Here is a 6,186-nt window from a genome sequence, read left to right as displayed (position 1 = left end):
TAATCCAGGCGGGAAGTGACAAGGGAGTGAACCAGGATTGCGGCGGTGTTGGGAGTGAGTGAGGGGCGGAGGCGGTTGATATTGCGGATGTGGAAGTAGGCAGACCGGATAGAGTTGTTGATGTGGGTATGGAATGATAGGGTGCTGTCGAGGACGACACCCAGGCTCTTAACCTGAGGAGAGGGGGAAACCAAGGAGTTGTCTATGGTGAGGGTGAAACTGGGCTGTTTGGTGAGGGTGTGTTTGGAGCCAATGAGGACTGCCTCCGTTTTTTCATTGTTCAGTTTCAGGAAATTGGAGGAAAACCAGGATTTGATTTCGTTTAAACAGGCACAGAGGGAGGAGGGTGGGAAGGTGGAAGTGGGTTTGGAGGAAACGTAGAGCTGGGTGTCGTCCGCGTAAAAGTGGAAATGAATGTTGAATTTACGGAAGATCAGTCCAAGTGGGAGGAGGTAGATGATGAATAAGATAGATAAGATATGAGCGGAACCAGTCTAGGGGTATGTCAGTTATGCCAATGGAGGCTAGTCTGTCAAGGAGGGTGGAGTGGGATATGGTGTCAAAAGCAGCGCTCAGGTCGAGAAGGATGAGGATGGATAATAGTCCGGAGTCAGCTGCCATCAGGAGGTAATTTGTGATTTTGAGGGCTGTTTCTGTGCTGTGGCGGGGGCGAAAACCGGATTGGAACTGTTCGTAGAGGTTATTGTTGGAGAGATGAGCATGGACCTGTGATGCCACTTCCTTTTCCAGGATTTTTGAGAGAAATGGCAGTTTGGAGATGGGACGAAGGTTATTGAAGTTGTTGGGGTCTGAACCAGGTTTTTTCAGCGTCGGTGTCACTACAGCAGATTTAAGAGACGATGGGACAGAACCGGAGGTCATGGAAGAATGGATAATGGCAGTTATCAGGGGCAGTAGAGAGGGGAGGGAGGCTATAACCAGGGAGGATGGTAGGGGGTCAAGTTGCCAGATTCAGCCCTTACGCTGAAAATATGCAGTGTGCTTGAGAGATGTGAAAATCTAACCAACAACAATACTGTTAAGTTTATTTTCAAAAAGTTAAACAGTTGATTTCCAGCAGTAGTGATAATGATTTGGAGAGAATATCTTTGTGTGGGTGTGTTTTGTAAATAACCTTCTGACTTAGACACTCGGTGTCTGTGCCACAGCGAAGTCAATCCACCAACTAGCGGGCATGTAATTGAAGATATTGGTCTTAAATGTGCAGAAGCAGCCGCGTGTTCCCTTAAGCCACACAAAACTTATTTCAGCTGAACGGAACATCTTCCATGTGCAGTGTAATGAACAACTTCTTCCAGCCCCTGTGATCTTATGATGCCTTCAAAATGTGATGCACATGTATTCACACCTACCCTGCACGTGAAAGTCTGAGTGAAACTTTCATAATTTGCTGCCACCTCTTCGTCGATGTCCTTTTCTTCTGCTGCCTGTCCGCTGACAGTTAGGTGACCTCAGGACAGAGGTCATTCGTCGACAGTCAGAAATGCAACAAGTTAAATCCTATTGATTTGAAAGTGTCAGGGCGGAAGCTTTAAATTAGACCAGCGTCAATGATTGTATGATGCATTTCTATATATTTAATGAGTTAGACTGTATATCAGGGTTTCTCCTTCATTAGTGGGTATGATGGTACAACAACCCACCTCACCGTGCCACACTGGACTGGTGCTATGGTGATCCTATAGTGTGTCAGGGTTACAGACATAGAACAACTAGATGATGTGCTTGTGACAACGTCCCACACACGTATTTAAATATAGCACCGCACACCTCCTGAGGTTCCTCTGTCCTCCGATGACCTGCCGCTCTGCACGTCTGTTTCTTCATGTGACACAGCTTAACCTGTTGTTTAGTGACTGCATGAACTAATGACTTGACCCACCTGGGACAACTTACTTGTCTCCCTGCGTTTGTGTGTGTGTCCGTGCACGCAGACGTTTGTGTATGCATGCATTGCACATGTTAGTGTGCTCTGCTCAGATGAACCCAGATTGATTTTTGAGTTTGGTAGCATTAGTATGTCGCTGAGATCGGCTCACTCACGTGCCGGTGATGAATAGGACAGGTCCCACTTGCAGCAGCTGTGGTAACACAGCACTCTGCCAAAAGGTTCTCAACCAATCTGAGAAAAGCTCCAAATCATCCCTGACCTTTAAGTGTAAAGGTCATTATGTAATATTCAACTCAGAGCTGCTGTGGAGAAGAATGCAGCAAAACAAAAACAATTTTATTTTTCAAGTCACTCCTGTTTTTGACCACTGTGAGACCGTGGCCCCTATGTATTATGCAATGTAGTTCATCGTCACACTCCCTAACACACAACTGGGTCGGTCGTTGTGTTCTGCAGCTTCGCTTGAATTATCTCCACCCGCTGTCTTCCACACATCAGCCGTAGTTATCGTGAAGACCTGCTCCTCGGGAAGTTGTGTGTCTGCCCCTGCTCCACTGTCTTCCCTGGCTCTGCTTCCCATAACCCTCAATAACACCATCCAATGATACGCAGCCTCTTTGAACAGTTGAAAACCTCGTGTGAGTTCTGCACTCCAGTCCAAACCTTAATGACCATAAAAGTCCAAACTCTGGTGGGAAATATTTGTTTACTTCATGAAACTGGCAGATTATCTAAAGAACCAGAGTGGTAAGAAAAATAATAAAATTAACTAGAATTTGATCTTTTGTTAATCGGTAATCATTTTCCATGGTTCTTCAGTCTGAACTTGTTATTTCCAGTGTATTCTGTTTCCCTCCAGATAAACGGAATTAAAGCTACTTCCATGTAAGCTATACAAAGCTTTGTCAACCACTTATTAAATCAACTATCAGCAGCAGCGTCTGAAAGCTGCCCTGCAGTTACTTTGCCTTAATTGTTCACTGGCGACTCGGATGTGGGGAAAGTGATCTTCCTTTACTGTCATCTCTGGCATGTGATTGAAAGGTTCATTACTTAGAGACACTGTGGATGAGGATGGTTTCCCCGACAGGAATATCTTTGGATCCGCTGTCCGCTGCTTGTTTCCCATAAAATAAATCGGAAATGCGGATCATCTCCGGAGCCATAGGTCAAATGAGTCTTCATGTCCTCAAAACAAATGCCCAATGGATGGACCTTTGTTTCAGTCGTAGATTTATATCTATATTGGATGATGTGACCTTATGGGCGTCGGGGCTTTGCTCATTAAAACTTTTACAAAGAAGGAAATGAGAGGAGAGGAGAGGAGGATTAGTTCAGGCAGCTCTAACGTGGCACTGCTGTCTAAATTGTCTCACCTTTATTTAATGAGCAAAGGTTTAGGTGCGATTCACTTGAAAGTGTGACCAAGGGAATTTGATCCAAGACGACAGGTTGGACTTTTATTAGCTTCACTGTTTCCAGGGCCATGTGGTCGCTGAGGGCCAAGTCTAATTCGCCTTCTTCTTGAGAAGGGTTGGGACGCTTAACAAAAAAATACAAAACACAAATCTCCAATATCCAATCTTGTCAAGCTGTTGTGTTTTCATGCTTCTACTGAATATTCATAATGTGCAACTCTTTTCAATGTCCTTTATCAGTATAATCAACCGTGTGATCCTTGTCTTCTGGGACTGGAACTACACTGTTGATTCTACAAATATACCAAACTCTGTTTATAGTCCATTCTGTGCTGAATATTGAGGTTAAATACAGTTTTTGAGAGTTTTAATTTCCTGCTTGGTGCTCATCCCTGCACATGCATCTGGAAAAGCAACTAACCGACGAATTCAGCCCTTCACTCAGTGTGTGAGTGAATCGCTGCAGTCTCATGTGGCTGAGATCAGAAATGCACAATAGTTTCAAGAGGAGATTCAGTTCAGCTCCAGTTCTTTCGAATGAATCGTTTGCGTCGACAGTAAGTCATTGTGTGTTGCGAATGCATGTGTGTGTCTATCCAACAAGTGTGTGTTTCTCTGAATGTATGTCTCAGCATGTAGCAGACACGTGCTCCTGTGTGAGGTGGAGAACATAATCAACGTCAGCAGCCCAGTAGGCAGCAGGTTACACATTTCTTCTTCACGTGCTTGACGGTGTCATTTACTCTGTGCACGAGATGTTTTCGTATGCTGGTTTCCTCCACCTTGAAATGATGAGGATTCCGATGTGCTACTTCTAACTGTGACAAATGCAGAGTTAAGTGCAGAAGTGTGTGTGTGTGTGTGTGTCAGTCACATTTGTGGTCAGTAGATGGTGTGCTTTCCTCCAGCCTGAGTGGATGAGCTTGCTATCTCAGTCAATATGGTGATGGTGGATAGCTTCAAACGAATATTACAGCTGCATGAACTAAATTACTAACTTAACCAAGTCAAAATTAGCAGCAAACATTTTACAAACACATAGACACCAACAAACTGATGCTAAAGCTCATGTTTTCTTTTCTTTGTGGTTATTGCCTTCTTCCCAAGCACACCTCTATACTGTCTGACAACATTACACATACAGTAGACCCTACGTGAATTACAGTTGGGTGATTCAAATGACTAGTGGTAGTATTTGCCTTGCAACGTATCATTTTCAATGGATCCCTGCAGTCACTGGGCTGAAGCACAGACTGTATCTAGCAATGGACGACATGACATCAACATAAGTGAAGCCAAATTGTTTTGAAAGCCCCCTGGTGGCTGAACGTGCAGTCTAGGTCATGAACAGCTCCTCCTTTATGTTTGCAGATGTGGCATGGATCAAAATAAAAAGTTAAATTACAAAATGCGTAGTTCTTATCACAGAGATGTATGTCAAAGGTGATTGATCGGTCTTAATTATGTATTTGATGCTATAAAAAACAGGGTGAAACGCAATGATTCTTGTGATACAACAGCTCTCTACTGCACAGGCTGCAAATGACGACATCGGTGCAAGATGGCAGCGTTTGTACAGTTACATTTTTAGTTACCGCAACTTAAAAGAGAACAGTAAAAAGACAGCCACTACGTCACAACCTCAGGTAAATAAATATATATATTTGGCTGTTCAGCGTAAAATCACGTTTGTATTTGTGAGTATATCCGTCACACTGATGGTAAATCAAAACACTCGGTTCTTGTAGATAAACATCTTGAGTGATTACCCGCTGAGATTATGTTAAATTATGTTAAACTGTGCACATAATGGCTCACGAGCAGCAGCAGCAAGAACAACAACAAGCAATATTCCAAGGAACATCAGAACTAGACGTCTCAAGACGATGCAGAACAGATCACGACCTAAATCAAGTGATGACCGTGGTGGCGACACTCTTTTCTCAAGTCAGCTGACACCAATGTACCATATTTATGCTATGAAAACTCAAATCGATCAGTTACAGCTTGTTTATTATTAGCAGTATAGAGTTTGAAAGTGTTTCTAAAATGCTCTTTATGGCAAAACCTCTGCCATAAAGACAACAGGTTCATGATGCATCAGAAGGCTGACCTGAGCTTAGCAGAGAGGTCATTTTATTTTTCTAAAGTATATAAATCCTTCAGAGCACTGTGCAAATTTCCTTTATCTAAAACGAACAGACGATCCCTGGAATACAGTTTTCTCAGAAAATGTCGGAACTCTGTTTATGCTTGAATAATTCAGTTTGACATACACAGATTTTTTCACTTGGTGGGAATACAACTAGATTTTTTCCAGATGATTGACTTTGGGAGCCAAGGTCAACAAAAATCAGATTCAACTGAAACACATTTTTTCAAGAAATATCTGCAAATAATATGGATAGAGTGAGGATCTAAGGCTTACATTGATCAAAATGTAATTATCAGCGGTGGAGAAAGTACGCAAACATTTCACTTGAGTAAAAGTACAAATCCATTGACAGAAATGTTGTCAAGTCATTGTAAAAATATGAACTTTTCTACTTGAGAAAACCTAAGTCCTTGCTTTTAATTATATAAACAGTATTGAAAAGTACTTTCTGGGTGTAGCCTGTTTCTGCATCATTGTGGTTGATTCTCAGCCTCTTGTGAATCTTGTGTTTCTTCTTCAACAGTAATGCTGCTGCTGCAAGGGGCGGGGTCTAATGATCCCTGCACAATCTGATTGGACCGGTGGAACAATTTTGAAATTGCTGATATATGTTTTTAGAGTAGAAGTGAAAAGCACCTGAAAATAAATCTACTTCAGTAGAGTATAGATACATACTAAATGTATCTAACCACTAATTATTA

This window comes from Pleuronectes platessa, chromosome 16, assembly GCF_947347685.1.
Source record: "Pleuronectes platessa chromosome 16, fPlePla1.1, whole genome shotgun sequence".
NCBI lineage: Eukaryota > Metazoa > Chordata > Actinopteri > Pleuronectiformes > Pleuronectidae > Pleuronectes > Pleuronectes platessa.
Note: the sequence above shows the minus strand (reverse complement) of the source record.